Source organism: Saimiri boliviensis, chromosome 1, assembly GCF_048565385.1.
Source record: "Saimiri boliviensis isolate mSaiBol1 chromosome 1, mSaiBol1.pri, whole genome shotgun sequence".
Taxonomy (NCBI): Eukaryota; Metazoa; Chordata; class Mammalia; order Primates; family Cebidae; genus Saimiri; species Saimiri boliviensis.
In genome coordinates, this window is record NC_133449.1 from 158,443,595 (window position 1) to 158,462,942 (window position 19,348).

Sequence of the window (19,348 nt, forward strand, 5' to 3'; positions counted from 1 at the left end):
GTTGCAAGTCTGAGGGCAGGTAAGGGTGGGGATAACATCAGAGGTTCTGTTTCAAGTTTTCAGAGTGACTTGAAACCTCTCAGGGTTCTCACTGGGGAGACCTAATCAAGGCCATTGAACCAGCCAGCCCAGCTCCAGTGCGCTCACCCCAGAGCCCCACCCACCAGCAGCAGCGTGGGCCAGGCCAATTGAGGACTGGGCTGGCAGTAGATGAGCTCATGCCCGTAGGCCTGGCCAACAAGGCCGGACGCTTCTGCTGACAAGAGCCTGTCAGAACTGCCGGCTGGGGGTCAGGATGAGCTGGAGAGCTCGGTGGTGCCCAGATGCCTATGGCCAGCAGGTCTGCTGAGTGTTTGATTACATTCCCGGGCACCCCAGGCAATGCCAGGGTTGGCCGTTCCCACTCCTGCTGAGTTCCGTCTGTCAGCTGCAGAGCTGCCATCCCAAGCCCGGCCCCCACGGCCCACCTACCTTCCACCTTCTGCTTCTCCTTTTCGGCAGCAGCCCTGGCTACAGAGCCAGGTGGCCTCATCCCCCGATGACTTCATCCTCCTTAAAGGCATCATGTCCCTTTGACCGTCGTGCCTCTAGAGGCTTTCCTGTCCACAGACCAGGCTTGAGGCTCTCTGCTTTGTTCTTGCCTCCCAGGTTCACTCTCATCTTTCTATGTGCCCTTCCCCAAGGAGAATGCAGTGTAAAGGAAGGGGCCTCAACCTGGAAAAGCAGTTTGCATTTCACAGTCACCGAACGTGTTGCAATGTAACCAGTGCATCAGCCAAGTGTCCCCAGTGGGCTGAATCCTCTCTTGAGACTGGTCTTCTAAGGTGGACGACACTCACTTGGCACCTACCCTGTGTATGCGGCACACACGGTGGGGTCATGCAGCAGTTCTCTCAACTAGGGTGACCAGCCATTCTGGTTTTCTTGGGACTGTCACAGTTATTGAAAGCCCTGCATCCTGGGAAACCCCTCAGTCCCAGGCCAACTGGGACGGCTGGTCAGCCAACCCTGTACGTGCGTCTGTGACATGCTGCCTCTGATGATGTGTTGGATTTTCACTGAACAAATCTGAGCCTTTAGCCGGCCCCAGAAGGAGTCAAGGGGAGTCAGTTTTAAAAATTAAAATAATACTGTCTATGCTTCTGGACTTTATGGGCACCCTGAAATCTGCTGCCTGGTGAGAGTGTCCTCTGCTCTGTCCCCTCATTTACATCACTGCTTATTAGGTTAGTGTGACCGCATTGCTCTAGAAAGAAGAGCCAAGGAGGGAAGGAGAAAGAGCTTACCTGTTTCATAAGGAAGAAGAAAACTTTCCCCAGGCAAATAGGGGAAATGGACATGACTCTTTTCTAGTTATTTCTTTAGAAAACTACAATACCCCAGTAAAAACTTTAGAACTCTAGAATGTTAGAGCTGGATGTTAAAGATCGGCATTCAACACCTCCTTCACTGAGAGAGGGATGCTGAGGTCCAGGGAGAGGATTCAGAATCAGTTACAAACACTGATGCCTGGGCTCCACCCACAGGCAGTCCAGGGCCTGGGCTTCCCAGGTGATGCCAATATGCAGCCTTGGTTGAGAACCACTGAGATAGGCACAGACCCATCCCTGAGGAACTTCAAATAGAGTAGGGCAGGAGTTAAAGTGAAGAGGGGCACACGCAAGGGCCAGAGTCACACAAGGGGTCTCACCAGAGGGTTGTGAGGAGAGGGGAGACCTAGGCAGTGCACAAAATGTTGGGTTAAGGGCTTCAGACAGACCGGGGCTTGATCTTAGCCTAGTCTAGACCAGTGACCTTGGCCAAGTAATTAAAGCTTTTCTGAGCTTCAGTTTCTTCATCTGAAACACAGAATGATAATAGTACCTAATCCATTGTGGTGGTGTTCAGAGAAATGAGGTAATTCATGCAGAGTGCTGAGATGCGTGCGGACACAAAGATGAGCTGTTATTATTATTGTTATTACTTCTAGATCAGGTCAGGGGCTTGGTTAGGCTGTGCTCACAAAGGGGAGTGGAAGATGAGCTATGCTAAGACAGAGAGGTACCATTTCAGCAGGAAGAGAGAGAATTTTGGATATCAGGGAATGAGAAGTTTCTGAGCGTGCTTGGAGGGCATGAGGAGTCAATTTCCCTGGTGCACAGGAGGCTGGAGGCCTGAAGACCCATCAGAAAGGTCCTGGGGCCAGGAGGGAGAAACCAGGAGTGGGTCAGGAGAGTGGTAAAGGAACTGGGGACAAGCGAGTGGATGCTGGCAGCCTTATGAGGCTCTGTAATTTATCCTGATACCCATCTCCGCCTCCTGCAACAGGCTGCAGATAGTCCCTGTACTGGACAGCCTGGAGCCCAACCTTGGCCCCAGTGAGGGCCCCCGAGGGAAGACAGTCGCCTGCCACTCTGCACATGACTAATCAAAGGGCCTGTGGGGCTGCCCTGCCACTCTCCCTCTGGTTAATGCCTAATCGGACCAAACTTGGAGACTTGGGTGGCAGTCAGCCAAGTGGATAATTGCTCAGGTTAGCCTTGATCACAGGCTACCTGGGAATCGATCACAGTAGCCCCCCTCACGCTGCAACTCTCTGGGTCTCTCATCCGGGGCAGAGGCAGCCTGTAGAAGGGAAGCCGCAGAGAATTCTACTGGTGGGGATTCCCTCTGGATATCTTGAGCAACACACCATAGCAGCTTGCTTGGTGCCTGTGGTCATTCTGGATGCTGGTGACAGGTCCCTGAAGGCACGACTCACAGTGGCTGCAGCAGCTGCATGAATGAACTCGCGCTGAGAGCCAGGAAATAGCAAAAGCCCCATTGCTCCTATATAAGCAACAAGACCAGAACCTTCGTGGTTTCGCTAATCCATAGGGTCCAGCTTAAACGTCTAGACACCCAAGTCCTGGCCATAGTACCAGGTCTCAGTTTTGTCACATGGCAGGTGAAACAGATCTGCTCTGAGTGGTCCCAGTGTGGCTGTGACTCCATTTAACAAATGTGGAGACAGAGACTTAGCAAATTTAAGTCATTTGCCTTGGGACACAGCTTATAAAAATAACAATAACAACGATACGAATAATTCTTATTTATTAACCGGGTGGAAGGGTGGCTGCTCAGCTGAACATCAACTAGCATTGCTAAGAGTTCAGACTGATTGCTGGGAGGGTGATAAGCGCCTTGTAATTAGAGGCATGCAAGCAAAGCCTCACTTACGTGCCAGGAATGTTGGAGAGGGGCTTCAAGATTTGGGGGGAGGCTGGGGATTGGACTGAATGGTTGCAGAGTTGTTTTCAGCTTTGTGGGGCAGGAACTATTTCATTTACCTCTGTGTCTCCAGGGCCCGGTACAGTGTCTGGGAAAAGGTAGACATGGGGCCTCACCTGTGTATGAACACACAAAACAAGCAAACAAATGTGTCCTATAACTAAAAAAGAGGCAGCAGGGGACAGGAGAGCTAATTCTTGTGTAACTCTTCTCCCCTTCTTTTGAAACACTGGTTCTCAACACAGTGGAATCATCTGGGGAGCCAGAACAGAGAGGCACCTCATGAAGTGTGTCTCTGCACCCCAGTAAGCCATCACACACCGTGCTTTGTGCTGCACACACAATCGGTCTTGTTAATCTCTACAAGCTTATGAAGCAAGTATTCTTGTTACCCCCATTTTATAGATGGGGGAGCCCAAACTTAGAGAGGTTAAGTCAGGTATGGGGAAGTCACAGCTGAAAACAATAGGAATAAAAATTACCTTTTATGGGGGACTTTCTCAGCTAAGTCCTTACTGGTTTCTTAGCAACCTTTATCTCATTTAATTCTCATAACAACCTTATGTAGTAGGAGCTATTATTATCCCCATCTTTTCAGAAAAGGAAACTGAGGCTCAAATTGGTAACTCACCCAAGCTTACTGGGATAGTAGCTGGCACTGCCAGGGTTTCGAACCAGATCTGGTTGGCTCCAAAGCCTTGGGGAAGAAGGGCTGTAGTTGTTAGTCTCAGATCTGGAGCATGGAGAAGTGGAGAGAACACTGTTCTGAGAGCCAAGTGACTTTTTCCAGTTGCCTCGTGGTCTCTGTGTGACCTGGGGCAGTACTACCTGTCCAGGGCCTCAGTTTATCCCCCGGTGAAACCGAGAAGGGAGGTGGAGATGGGCCTGATTTCTCAGCTCCTTTCCAGCCATCATTTTCCATGACTCGATTCCCCACCGTGAGTTCTGGGCCACAAACCAGTTGGCTTCCTCCCTCCCTCTCCGTGAGTCGGAGAGCTGGCAGGAGGGGATGATCCGCCTCAATTCTCCCACCTCCCTCTTCCTCCTCCTCCTCCTGGGCTGGGACACACCTACTCCAACTTTCTCAGCAGCCTCTCCAGCTACGGGCTGCGCGCCTTCCTGCTCCCAGTCTCTGCACCTCCCTCCGGAGCCTGTCAGCCTGGCCCTCGTGAGTGGGGCGCCAGCCCAGCAGCCCACTCTGGGGCACCCTCCCCTACCTGAAGGGCACAGGTAAGAACTGCTGGAGGATGGGAAGATGCGGGAGGGGGCGGCAAAGTTAATCCAATCTTGAAACTGGTTCCAAAGCAGGCTGGAGGTGGGGGCTTCTGGAAGGTAGAGAAGGAACCAGGGGATGGCTGGAGCAAGCACAGAGAGAGCAGACAGGGACATCTGGGCCTGGATCATCCAGGAACACTGAAAGAAGCCAGTGCGGAAGCCAGCCCGTGGCTGGGGATCGGGGCCCAGGAATGGACAAGGCTGGAACTGTGATCTTGTGGAGGAGGAAGGTCATATTTGCACGTGTGGGAAGTTGGGTTCCTGTCCTGGAAGAATCAAACCCCCCACTTGGGCTTTCTGGAGATAAGCCTTTAATAGGACATGGGGGAGATTTCCTCTGTAGTTTTATGGGGAAGTGCCGGCACCAGGAATTGAGAGGCACTGGTTTCTTGTGTGTGTCCAGGTGGGCACAAGAACCTTATCACAGACAAAGCTACCTGGTGGCTAAGGGAGAGTCAGATAGTCTGGCCAGCCCTGGCTCTCCTGCAGCTGCTGAGATTAGAACCTCAGCTTCCCTGACCATAGAATGGGGGGACATGCATAGTCTCTAAGAACTGTGGAAGGCTGTGAGTCTGAGTGGCACCAAGACAGCACTGGAGTGGTTGGGGTGGGAACAGCCCTGTTCCCCTGTCTTGGGGAAAGCAGAAATCTGATGCATATCTCCGGAGGCAGGAGAGCCAAAGTGGAACGCTGAGCAGAGCCACTGCTCTAGAGTTCAGTTCTCAGAGCGGGTGCAGTGCCATTTGTCACAGCATGGGGAGCAGTGAGGCAGTGCAGAGGTTTACCAAGGGCTCAGAAAGGCTCCCTCTGTGCCCAGCCTCAATCTGGAGCTGATGCCTGGACTCAGGGGAGAGGAGAAGGTGGAGGAACAGGCTGGGAGGTAGGTGTTTCTAGTCCTTCAGCCCTGTTTTCCAGGTGGGGAGCAGAGACTGGACAGGTGAACATGTCTTGCTTACGGGACTCTACTGAGAGTTATTACAGCTTATGCTCATTGACTGTTTCCTGTGTTCTGGGGACTATGCTGGGCATGTCTTTTGGAATTTTTGAGGTTTCAAATCCAGGCAGTGGGGCAGAGTGAGAAGAGAATTTCACTAATCATGTCCCTGTGACTCACAGGCTGTGTGGCTTAGGACAGTTTCCTACCTCTCTGGGCTGATGCCTCAACATATTAAAAAAAAAAAAAGGCAGTTGGATGTTTGTTAAGATCCCCTCCTCCCTTGATTTATTTATTAAATATTTATTTATTTTGAGACAGGATTTCTCTCTGTCACCAGGCTGGAGTGCAGTGGCATTATCATGGCTTACTATAGCTTCCAACTCCTGGGCCCAAATGATCCCCCCATCTCACCCTCGTGAGTAGGTAGGACCACAGATACACACCACCACAACTGGCTAATTCTTTTAAAAAATTGTTTTTTGTAGAGATGGGGTCTCATTATGCTTCTCAGGTTGGTCTTGAACTCTCAGGCTTAAGCAATCCTTTCATCTCGGCCCCTAAAGTGCTGGGATTACAGGCGTGAGCCACCACACCCAGCCAAGATCCCTTCTGAATCTATTCTGTTGGGTAGATGGAGCATGAGTGATTTTCTCCATCTTGCTGAAGAGGAACCTTAAGAGGTTCAATGTTCCATGTCCATGTAAGAGGCAAACTAAGGTCTTCCCGCAGGGCTCCCCATAGAGTACATGTTAGACTTCTTGCAGGAAGATGCTGAATCCATGATGTCAGCTAGCCCGATGCTCAGCTCCCTGCGTGCCCTACCCTAAGTGTGACTGAATTCACCTTGGCCTGGAAGTTCTCCTTCCAGATGCTCTGTGACAGGTTGTGGCACTGTCCTGGTGCTGCCCAGGTAAGACCAGGTGGGAGAGGCTGTCAGGCAGGCACTAAGCCTTAGAGACAGCCTGTGTGTGTCTAGGGGGAGATGGAGTTGGTACGGTTGGGGACCTTCCTGCATCCCCTAGATGAACCCTGTCTTTTGGATTCATTTTAGGAGGCAATGGACATGACCTCTAAAAGCCTCCTATGATCCCTGGGCCCCTAGAATGCAAACTGAGCTAGCTCAGAACCTCAATACTAGTATTTCTAGGACTAATAATACTAATACTCACATTTATGATGGAGGTTTATACACAGGTTTACAAAGTAAAGTGTGGGTCCAACTCCTGCTTATTAGCCATGTGACCTAGGCCTCAACTTCTCTAAAAACTCAGGCTCCTCATTTGAAAAATGGGGATCATCATAGCTCTTCTACAGAGAATTGATGTGAGAAATGAGGGGGTGCGTGGAAGGGAATGCAGGAAATCCCTAGGGCCTTCTTTATTATGTTCACCCTCATCAAAGAATGGATTCTTCTCTCTTCCTCCCGGAGTGGGTATCATCTCACAGCACCTTGACGTATTCCTTCCTAAGACTGATCACAACTATAATTATTGATTATTTGTGTCATTTTTTAAAATATTGGCTCTCCTACCAAGATACGCCATGGGTCTGTCTTGCTCACTGCTCTGGTGCCTGGATCCGGCACAGTGCCTGGCACATAAAAAAAGCTCATTGCCTATCTGCCGAATGAATGAATGAGTCTTCATTTTGAACTCATAGATGAGAACTGCTGCTTACTGGAGGACTAAGTATTAGCCCCAACCCAGTCACAGATACAGTCAAGTGGAAGGGCCCTTAGAGATCACTGAGTCAGACAGATGGTAATGGTGAGGCCTCACCGGGGAAGTCTGGTAAGTTGACTGAGGTCACACAGCAGTGGGGAAAGCCAGACCACTACACAGATCTTTGACTTGCCTCTGCCTCATTCTGCCTTGCCCAGTTCAGGAGGTGTTCCTGTTTTTTATGTGAGTGACAGGTCAGTCTTGAAGGCCGGTGAATGGCTCCCACATCCTCCGGAGGCAATGTGGGATCAGCAATGAGGGTGATCTCTAGATTGTGAGCTGCCCTCCAGAGGACAAAAACGTCATCAATCAGACCCCTCTCTCAACAAACACCAACGCACACATACACATTCATACAAAGACACACACACATCACTCCATCACTATTGCCAGTGAGTCAGCATATCACTGTAACTACAACTGGAAGAACCCTTGGGAATTCTCTGAAGTCTCCCTTGAAGAATCATTGCTCCCATTTTATAGATGGAACCATAGCTTCTGAACTATTTGCCTAAAGTCACATAGCCAGTTTGTCTGGGCTGGCATGCACTCAACAGTGAGCTATTTGTGAGCATGGGACTTAAACAGTGAAAAGAGAATTCTCAATGACTCAATCCCTCTATGCACAGGTCAGCAGGTTATACCTGTGAATAGGGGGGCTAAATCATTGAGAATTTCACAATTCCCTTTCACAAACCACTTCTCTCCTACTCTGCACAGCTGCCCACATCACCCTATACTGCTTCTTGTTGTCGTCATTGTTTTCAGTGTGGAGATGATGAATAGACTCAGAAAGGTTAATCCCTCCCTGCAAGTCACACCGTTCTGTTACCTTAACAGACACTTAATGAGCACTTACAATGTGTCAGGTCCCCAGAGACTCACAGTGGGTGAAGGCAGGGCCATAAATGGGTGGTTTAATATCTCGAGGTAGGTAGTAAAACACATGCAAACTCAGGCTGGCATGGGGACCCAGAGGAGTGACCGTAGCTGGGTTATAGATTCAATGAAGTTCTTGGAGGAGTTGGCACTGAACATCATCAGTTTTAAAGGCTGAATGAGAGTTAAATAAGGAAAGAAAAGTGGGAAAGGCATTTAACAGAGGGAAAATAACATATGCAAAGGCACAGCAGTTAAAACAGCAGATGTGTGCAGGAACCTATAAACCGGGTGGGGAACATCTGGAGACTCGATCCGAGAGATAGGTTGGGCCGGATCATTGAAGGTGATCTTTTTTGTGTATGTCAGGCCAAAGAGCATGGCCTTTCCAAAAAAAAGTCACTTATATGTAATATACTGTTGAAGGAAAATTATATACAAAAGTAAGCAGCATGGTGTACAGAAGCCCTATCACCCAGCTTCAACAATTATGTTTATTTTGTGGAGGTTTTGTTTCTTTTTTTTTTTCTTTTTTTTTTTTTTTGAGATGGAGTCTTGCTCTGTTGCCCAGTTTGGAGAGCAGCGACATGCTGCAACATCCACCTCCTGGCTTCAAGTGATTCTTGTGCCTCAGCCTCCCGAGTAGCTGGGACCACAGGCATGTGACATCATGCCCAGCTAGTTTTTCTATTTTTAGTAGAGACAGGGTTTCACCATGTTTCCCAGGCTGGTCTCCAGCTTCTGACCTCAAGTAATCCGCCTGTCTTGACCTCCCCGAGTGCTGGGATTACAAGTATGAGGCAGCATGCCCAGCCTGAGCCACTGTGCCTGGTCAACAACTATGTTTCCTCTATACCTCCACCAACTCCTCCCCTATCAGATTATCTTGAAGCAAAGTCCCAGATATATAATTGCACCTGAAAATATTTCCATATATTTCTTTAAAGTAGAAGGACTTAAGAAAGTAATTTCAGGAGCATGGCTTTTATTTTATAAACGTTGGGGAACTGTTAAAGGAGTTTAAGTCAGAGTGCTTTGGCTGGGTAGATCTATCTGCAAGGAAAGGAGTCAGATTAGAAGGCTAAGATCTCCTGTTTTTTCCCCCTTGGTTGATCATAGTGCCTGATATTCCACCACTACGCATTGATTAACAAATTATCTTCCAAAATCCAGCTCTTCCTGAAAGGGGCAATGTAATAGGCATTTGCCAGTTTGGAGTCTGCAGAAGAGAGAAATCCTCCCTTGCCCCCTTTTCCGTTCCTGGGCAGCCCCTGCAAGACCACCTGAGGCAGCAGGAGAATGCCATCTTTCCTTCCACTGGCTGGGGGCAGGGAGCTCACAGAGGAGAATTCTCTGGTTCCCATTTGGCTCCAGTGCCCGCAGCAGTTGGCCTGGGCACAAGCCAAGCAGGATGAAACACGCCAGTGGTGCAGTAATGTCAGCATGTGTGCACGTGTTGGCCTGCATGTGCTCACGTGTCCAGTGTCAGAGCTGCTGCCTATCCCTGCAGCATCCTCTCCCCTCAGGGTCTTCCCAACAAATGCAAGGCTCAATGGTGCGAAACATCTCATTTTGGACACTTGGAAGCTTAGCCTGAGGGAGCGGTAGAGATTGGTATCAGTAGGGCACGTGAGCTCCGGAGCCGGGGTGCTCGAGTTCCAGTCCTGGCCTTAATACTTTCCATCTCTGTTACCTTAACACATGATTGTACGTTTCTGAGAGTTGTATAATGCTATCTACCTCACAGAGCTGCTGAGAGTTAATGCGTGTACAGGAGCGTAGTCAGAACAACCTAAGAGCTCTCTAAATGTTCGTTACTATTATAGATTTAGGGGCTCCTGAAGTCTTGGGAATTGACTTAGAGGATCATAACATCTTGAAAAATTCCTAGAATCTCAACTCTTGGAAGTATACATTACAGAACGCTATTGAATCCCTGGTACACTCTCTACTCTGGCCTGGTAGTATCTGACAAATTCAAAAACAGAGTGCATAAATTGTAAGTTACAGCTGAAAATTTTTTTTTCTTGGGATGGAATCTTGCTCTGTTGCCCAGGCTGGAGTGCAATCATGTGATCTTGGCTCATTGCAACCTCCGCCTCCCGGATTCAAGTGATTTTCCTGCCTCAGATTCCCCAGTAGCTGGGATTACAGGCATGTACCATCATGTCTGGCTAATTTGGTATTTTTAGTAGAGATGGGATATCACCATGTTGGTCAGGCTGGTCTTGAACTCCTGACCTTAAGTGATCCGCCTGCCTCGGCCTCTCAAAGTGCTTGGACTACAGGCATGAGCCACCATGCCTGTCCACAGCTGATAAATTTTTATAAAGTGAACTCAAATGGTGGCTAACCAGTAACTGGAGCAAAAAGCAGACATTCTCAGTCCCCCAAGACCCCCCTGGTGCCCCTTGCCAGTCACTGGCCACTACGTAGTGACTCTTATCCAGATGGCCAGACTATTCTCAACGCCTCTGAGGATGGCCACGTTGCTCCTTATTTAGGGGCTATGTACTATTGTTAGGAGAACTCCAATTATTAGAGAGGTCCAGGGAGTTAATCTGGAAGTTGCTACGTTACACTTTACCTTAAATTATTTCATTTTTTACTGTCATATTTCAGTGACAGCCTAATTTAGAGGCAAGCCTCCCAAATATCTGAGACTGTTTTTTAAAAAATACAAATTACTTAGCCCCATCCGAAGTCTACAAACTTAGGTGGAGGAGTGTGAGGGTGAAGGCAGGGAATCTACATATTTTTTCTACTTAAATTCCGGCAACTTTCATTTAAGGAATCGATATTTTTATAAGCTCCAAGGGGGCTCAAGGTGAGGTCTGCTGGGCTTGCTAGCCCTGGGTCTAGCAGTTCAGAGTTTGGACTCAAGTCAGATAGATGATTTGTTCCAAAGCATGCTCCACACTCACTGGCCACTGACCTTGGACAAGGCACTGGGCCTTTCTGACCCTCAGTTTTTTCATTTGTAAAATGGAGATGAAAGGATAGTATCTGCCTTTGTGGGTTGCTGAAAGGCTCTAAGACATCCACAGCACAAGAGCTCACTAAGTGCGAGGTGCTATAATCAACTTTACTACTACTGGACAGAACCCGTATGTGGTGGGGCCAGGGGAGGTCTGAATCTGGCATCTGAAATTTTGAGTTTGAGTGTTGACTGGGCCAGTTGCTAGCAGTATGACCTTGGACAAGTCCTTTGAGCCTCCATCTCCTGGCCTCGACTTCCCTACCTATAAAATGGAAATATGCCTTGCTCCTTTCATGGGGTATTTGAAGGAACTAAACAAGAAAATGGAGCAGAATACTGCTCCAAGAACAGAAAAATGCTGCGGGAGGTAAACCCCAATGAGCTGGAGCCCTGCTAAGCCTGGGAACCCCATGGAAAGTGGGCTTGCCATTGTCCTCGAGGTTCTGTGAGGGCAGGCCAGGTAGGGGAGGGTAAAGGGAACCGCTGAGGTGTCGGTTTTCCACAGCCCTGGTATGCCCTGGCATGGTTCCTGTGATTCTTGGTTTCTGAGAACTAGCTCCTTCCTGGTTCCTGGGCCAGGAAGGGTCTAAGATCCCATCGCTGTGAAAGCCCATGCAATTTGCAGGTAGTCCAAATGCTTTTATTATTTTAATGTCTTCTTATTTTTTAATTAAAGTCTTCTTTGAAGTCCTTTACTAGTGTTTAAAAAAACCTTTTTTTTTTTTTTTGAGACAGAGTCTTGCTCTGTCGCCCAGGGTGGAGTGCAGTGGTGCAATCTCAGCTCACTGCAACCTCCGCCTCCCAGGCTCAAGTGATTCTTGTGCCTCAGCCTCCCAAGTAGCTGGGACTACATGTGTGTGTCACCACACCCAGATAATTTTTGCATTTTTAGTAGAGACAGGGTTTCACCTGTTGACCAGGCTTGTCTTGAAATCCTGACCTCAAGTGATCCACCTGCCTTGGCCTCCCAAAGTACTGGGATTACTGGCATGAGCCACTACACCTGGGCCCTAAAAAAACCTTTTTAATAAAGTATAATAAGCACACAGAAAAGTGCACATCTTAAGTGTACAGCTTAATGAATTTTCCAGAAGCTAACCAGCTCCCAGATTGCTAAATAAAATATTACTATTATTCCAGAAACTCTCTTTGTATCCTTTCTTTTTTTTTTTTTTGTTTTTTTGAGATGGAGTTTTGCTCTTGTTACCCAGGCTGGAGTGCAGTGGCACAATCTTGGCTCACCGTAACCTCCACCTCCTGGGCTCAAGCAATTTTCCTGCCTCAGCCTCCCGAGTAGCTGGGACTACAGGATCGCCCCACCATGCCCAGCTAATTTTTGTATTTTTAGTAAAGACAGGGTTTCACCATGTTGACCAGGATGGTCTCGATCTCTTGACCTTGTGATCCACCCACCTCAGCCTCCCAGTCTTTGTACCTTTCAAGTCACACACCACTTTCCTCCCACATAAGAGTGACTCTATCTTAATCTAATCTATCAAATCTATGAATTTGTTTTGCCTGTTTTTAAACTCTATAAACATGGAATAGCACAGTATGTAATTTAATATATGGCTTCGTTTGCCCCATATTATGTGAATGAGATTCATCTCTATTGTCACCTAGAACAATAGTTCATTTTCTTTGCCGTATAGTATTCCGTTATATGACCATACTGAGATCCATTCTGCTCTTGATAAATGTTTGGATTATTTCTAATTTGGTGCTGCTATAAGTAGTGATTAATCTTTTGGTGAATACATGTTCACACTTCTGTTGACCTTGGAGTGGAACTGCTAGGTTGTGAGGTGTGGATATGCAGAAGGAACCCCCTTATTTTCAGGTTAAGTTCCATTCATTACAAGTAGAGCATGGCTCCCCGGGGTTCAGTCTCTAGGAGATAGAAAGACCTCAGGAAGATGAACAGCTGCCTCTGGGGTTGGAGATGCTGATGAACAGAGGCATGTGCAGACAGTGACATGTGCAGGCTCAGAGACTTTCAGGTGATACAGCTAATCATAAAACTCAGATCTGTTGCTTTCCCTCTCTCATCTGCTCTTCTGTTTCACTTTAGCAATAACGTTGTGTCCACTTTGCTGGAGGGCCAGTGCTCCCCCACCAACAGTCAGCAGACCACCTACAGAGGAAATGTGACTCCCACTTTGAGTCCCACGGCAGCCCACCTGAATCAGACTTCTTGAGGATGAGACTGTGATTTTTAACACAGTGACATTTGAGAATCACTTCTCCAGCCTAAACACTTTTTTTTTCCAGCCTAAACACTTTCTAAAGACTGCAGCCTTTTCCTGATGTCCTCCATCCCCCCTCCACTGGGGACATAGGATCAGGCCACATTTGGGCTATCAGCTTTGAAAGGAGGCATGGTAGAGCATAAGATTCTAAAGAAAGAGATATTCCCTTGCTCAGCAGATCCTGAACACCAGTCACACCAAAATCACCCAGGGAACTTGTTAAACATCTACGTTGGAGCCCCACCCCTAAGGATTTTGATTCAATAGGTCTGGGGTGGGGCTGGGAATATGTATATTTTTAACCTTCACCCTCATCCCCTCAGGGAATTCCTAATGGTGGGAATCTCCAGTTCAATCCACAGGCCAGCTTTGAAGATGAGAACACAGACTGGGCCCAGCCACTCTGTTGAGTTTTGTGTCTGCTGACAGCTGGGCGGAGCAGTTACCTTAGCTAAGAAAAAATTGGTGTATGTGGACAGAACCCAGGGGGCTTGAATGTTGAACACAGGGACCTGGCCTGCAGCCCACCAGCAGAGGCTCATTTGCATCTCATTAATACGCACCTTGGGTCACTCAGGGTTCTCCCAAATCATCCCTGACCTGTCTCGTGCCTTGGCTTTGCAGTCAGGTTCAGCCAGCTCAGCAGCAGGACCAGGCACCTCAAACAGCAGAAAGCCTGTCTTGCCCCACTGCCAGAGCACAGCTCCCACCTGCAGCAACCTGCCTGCCTGCCTGGCTTTGTCCTAAGCTGTTCTACTCAGAAGGGAGAGGACAGACAGATGGCTGGGCTGGGCTGGGCTGGGCCAGGCCGGGCTGCAGGAAATGGAACCTATGCTGAGAATCTGTGTTTGCTGGCAGGAGAGGATCTGAGGTTATATGATCTCTGATATGGGAGAGGGATCATATCATCCTCCCCCTTCGCAATTGCCCCTTCCAACCCATGGGCGTGGGCAGCGGGCCAGGGGGACTGTTGGACACACAGGTGATCTGAGTTTTATCCTGGCTTGGCCTATACTAGCTGTGTGATCTCAGGAGTTAAATAACCTCTCTGAGTCTCAGTTATCTCATCTACCAAATGAAGATAATTATAAGGTTGGTGTAAGCTAGCTTAAAGGAGATAATGCCTGCCAAGTGCTCACCACAGGGCCTGGCACGCAGTAGATGTTCAATAAATGTCAGCTGTGAGCAGCTGCAAGCGCTCCATAGTTCCAGACCTCACCATCTTCAGGGCATCTGGCCATAGCTCAGCGGAGGATTAGCTCAGCGAGGTAGGAAAGCTGGGACTAGTCTCCATTGCTGATGGATGGGTGGAGGCCCCATGAAATGAGGTGATTTGCTCAGGGCTCTCTCACTGGGCTCCCTGCTTGGCCCTCCGATATAATACCAAAGAAGTAGGAGTTGAGGTTCCTGAATTGTCATTTTCATCACAGCAGCCACCTCACGGGGGCTCACATAGCAAGACACTGTACCGACTGCTTTGTGCCCTTCACTTAGTTCAGATCCTCATAACACCCTGATGATTACATTCCCTCCTTTATGTCTGAAGAGACCAAGCCTGTGTCAGGTCCCATGATTTACCCAAAATCACACACAACCAGCAGTGGGCCGGGGCAGGACTCTAGCACGGTCAGCCCCTCTCCAGAGCCTGAGTGTGCGGCCTGACTGTAGCTGCCCCATCTCCTGGAGGGGCCTGAGTTAGAGGCAGAACCTGGTTAGGAGCGGCCACATGTGGCTGATGGTCTCACGGAAGGGAGCAAGGAGAAGCTTCTGTTTCGTCAGTTAAGAGGAACAGTATTCCTTTTGCTGATGGCCACAGGGCCTGCAGGATCCCAGGGAGGCTGTTTATTGTGTTTTGGATAGAGACAGGCAGGGGGCCCAGAGTGCTCACCCCAACATGTCAGTGTCAGAACACAAAAGATGGGGAGATTTATGTTTTTATAGAATGTGCAGGACATTTTCTTTTCTTTTCTTTTCTTTTTTGAGATGGAGTTTCGCTCTTGTTACCCAGGCTGGAGTGCAATAGCGTGATCTTGGCTCACCACAACCTCCGCCTCCTGGGTTCAGGCAATTCTCCTGCCTCAGCCTCCTGAGTAGCTGGGATTACAGGCACGCGCCACCATGCCCAGCTAATTTTTTGTATTTTTAGTAGAGACGGGGTTTCACCATGTTGACCAGGATGGTCTCGATCTCTTGACCTCGTGATCCACCTGCCTCGGCCTCCCAAAGTGCTGGGATTACAGGCTTGAGCCACCGCGCCCAGCCATGCAGGACATTTTCTACCTGGTGTTGTCACTGTCAATACCCTTCTGGCCGCTTCACACCCACGCTCTGCCCCCTCTTCAGCTCTGGGATGAAGGAGGTCACATCTGTTATAGTTTGAATGCTGCTCAAGTTGCGGCTTGAGCTTTGCTGCAAATCACTGCAAACAGAGAAGGAATGTCACGAAGACCCACGTGTGTGTGTGTGTGTGTGTGAAGGGACCTTCCTTCCCACAAGGGGCTCCTGTGGGAGTGAGGGTCAACACATATACAGAAAAGAATTCCTACATTCTACACGTATTTTTTGAGCACCTAACGTAATGGTAATAACAATCACCCATTAGTGACCTTCTGCATGGCTGGCAGTGCGCCAAATGCCATCCATGCATGTGCTCATTAAACCCTCCACTAAGGCAAGTGTCACTAGCCTCATTTCACAAATGGGGAATCTGAGGCTTAGATAGGCTCAGCCATGTCCCTCGATGCCAGCAGAGGCAGCACTGAGAGCAGGTCTCACTTCGAAGCTGGGTCTTTCTCCCTGTACACTCCTCTTGACTAATGCAGAAGACTTTGGCCTTGTGAGATGCTGAGGAGCTCCCCAGGCTGACAGTGGAGGTGGGGTTGGGGGAACAGCATGACCAGTACCAAAATCCCAGGATGGAGGAGCCCGGGTTCTGGTTCCGATTCAGTCACCAACATGCTATGCAACTTGAAGAGACCCCTTCCCTTCACTTGGAATAGTTTCTTATCTTTATAGTACAGAGCTTAGACTGATGGTAGTCTTCAAACTGTGCCCTAGGGAGGCCAGGGATTTCACTGACAAAAGGACAATGTGTAGGGGATGGGGCTCTGGGCCCTACTCACATCTATCATAGTGGGTCTGTTTCAATCCACTTAACATAATAATGAAAGTTATAAAATAACAACAGTTAGCATTTATTTAGCAACTACTAGGTACTATGCATGTGTTGAATGTTTAACTGGCACCGTCTAGTTCAACCTTCAGAACACTATCTGAGGTGGATTCTGTTAGTATCTTTCTCTCTTTTTTTAAAAATGTATTTGCTTATTTATTTTTTAAATTGACAAAATTTGTACATATTTATGGTATGCAACATAATGTATTGACAATGTATGTACTGTGGAATGGCTAAATCAAATCATTTAACACATCCATTGACTCATATTCCTATTTTTTATTATTAATTTTATTTATTTATTTATGGTACTTTGGGCTCTGGGGTACATGTGCACATCCTGCATCCTGCGGGATTGTTGCATAGGTACATACATGCCATGGTGGTTTGCTGTCTGCATCCCCACCCCCACTGTCACCTACATCAGACATTTCTCCCAGTGTTTAGAGATAGGGTCTTACTCTGTCACCCAGGCTGGAGTGCAGTGGTGTGATCATAGTTCACTGCAGCCTCAAACTCCTGGGCTCAACCAATCCTCCCACTTCGGCCTCCTGAGTAGCTAGGATTACAGATGCAAACCACCACACATGGCTAATTTTTAAATGTTTTGTAGAGATGGGGTCTCAATTATGTTGCCCCAGCTGGTCTTGAACTTCTGGCTCCAAGCAATCCTCCCGCCTTGGCCTCCCAAAGCTCTGGCATTACAGACATGAGCCACCATGCCTGGCCCCTACATGCTTATTTTTTGTGATGAGAACTATTAAAATTTACTATCTTAGCAATGTTCAAGGACAATACACAATGCATTTCTTAATTATAGCTACCATGTTGTACAACAGATCTCTTGAACTTACTTCCCCTCCACCCAGAGAGCCCCGGAAGTGGGGCTGGATTTGTCGATCTGCCAGAATTCTTCCTTTCTCTCACTCCCACCCCAAGCCCCGTGGTCCCGGTGCTTCCTCTGCTTTGGGAATTTTTCAACTCCAAATGCAAATTTTGTATTCTTTGACCCTCTCCCCAAACCCCACCCCCCATCCCAGCCACTGGCAACCATCATTCTACTCACTGTTTCTACGAATTTAACCTTTTTAGAATTCACACAGAAGTGAGTATATGTGGATTCTAAAAAAGTATTTGCAGTATTTGTCCTTACGTACTTGGCTTATTTCACTTAACACAATGCCCGCCAGGTTCATATATGCTGTCACAGTTGACAGAATTTACCCACCTTTTAAGGCTGAATGATATTCTCTTGTGTATACAGACCATATTTTCTTTATTCATTCATCTGCTGTTGGACATTTAGGGTCATTCCTCTTGGCTATTGTGAATAATGCAGTAAACACAGGCGTGCAGGTATCTCTTCGACATACTGATTTCATTTCCTTTGGATGTATACCCAGTAGTGGGATTGCTGGAGCATATGGTAGTTCTATTTTTTATTTTTTGAGGAACCTCCAAACTGTTTTCCGTAATGGCTATACTAATTTACATTTCCACCAACAGTGTCTGCCGGTTCCCTTTTCTCCACATCCTCTTCAACAGCTGTTTTCTCTTGTCTTTTTGATAATAGTCATCCTAACATAATCTCTGTGGTTTTAAGTATCTCTCTTTCAAAGGTGAAGAAAAGCAGAGGCTCAGAGATCAAGTTATCCCAGGTCGCCCCAGTTGGGACTTGAGGTCTTGGTTTGAAAACTCATCCTTTTACAAAGGGTTCCATTGGCTCAAACTGGCATAAACCACAGGATAGTAAGCACCCCACGAAACGACGCCCATTCAGCAGGGACATTCTGGCCTTTGCATTTTGTTCTCTTCTCCATCTGAAAGCAGCTTTCTAGTCCTCCTGGAGAGCCTATCAGGGCACAGCCTTCCTCACCTAGAACCTAAGGGAGGTGACTTGCCTCCTTGTTCTGTGTCAAGAGCTTCTAATGAATAAAACGCCGGGCAGTGCTCTGCTAAGCTGGAGTTGGCTTTGATCTTTTTTTTCTCCACCTTTCCCTTTTCAGGGATTTTAACAGTTTTTATCTAACAAACTCCTCCTACCAGAGAGCCCCAGAAGAAATAGGTCTAGAGTTCTTGACCCCTCAGGCTTCCTTCCTTCCCTCTCTGCCACCCCAAGCCCTCGCTTCTGGGGTTCCCTCTGGCTTAGGGACTTTTCAGCTGCAAATGCAAAGCTCATGGATCCATATAGACAACCCTAGGAAGAAAAGACCCCAGGCACGCCTCTTCCTCTCTCTGGGCCTCATTGAGTATCAGGAGCTGCAAACTCGAAAACCCACAGCTGCGTTTCCTTGCTCACGTCTCAGGGCCTTCGCCTTGCCTGTTCTGTCTGGAACGCTCTTTCTCAAGATAGCTTTGTGGCTCTCTTGCTCACTCTGTTCAGCTCCCTGCCCAATGTCACCTTGTCATATAGGACTTCCCTGACTCTCCTTTAAAAAATAGCCCCACACGGTGTTTCTTTATATTGGTTTTCATCACTTGACATAGTCAATATTTTTTTGTTTATTGTCTCTGTCTGCCACTAGAATACAATCCCCACAAGAGCAGAAACCTCATCTCTCCTGTTCTCTGTTCTAGATGCCTGGCACAGGGCAGGCCCTCAGTGAGTATTAAATGAATGAACAAATGAATGACTTTGGCAGAGGAAGCTCAATAACAGAATACTTTCTTCACATCTCCAACTCTGTTCCTTTTCTTCACCAAAGCTCCAGGCCTCTGGAAGAAGCCCTTTTCCTCCTTCAAATATTCATTTCTCCAGGGTCATATTATGACTTTTGAGGGCTCCAAGCATCTTAGCCTTTGTGGGTCTCTTCTTCCATGAAACAATTATAAATTATAATTATGTGGTTATAAATTACAAATTATGTTTCATGACAGCATTGG

The 19,348-nt window shown here is 47.9% G+C and overlaps 1 protein-coding gene across 3 annotated transcripts in view; it reads left to right on the top strand.

Annotated features, from left to right (window-relative positions):
- The first annotated feature begins 4,312 nt into the window (after nucleotides 1-4,312).
- Nucleotides 4,313-19,348, top strand: part of FAT2 (FAT atypical cadherin 2) — a 91,203-nt gene continuing 76,167 nt past the window's right edge. The window contains exon 1 of one of the 3 annotated variants that reach the window (XM_074378936.1): nucleotides 4,313-4,479. The gene's annotated coding sequence lies outside the window, so the exon portion shown is untranslated. The other 2 variants (XM_074378944.1, XM_074378942.1) reach the window with 2 other exon arrangements.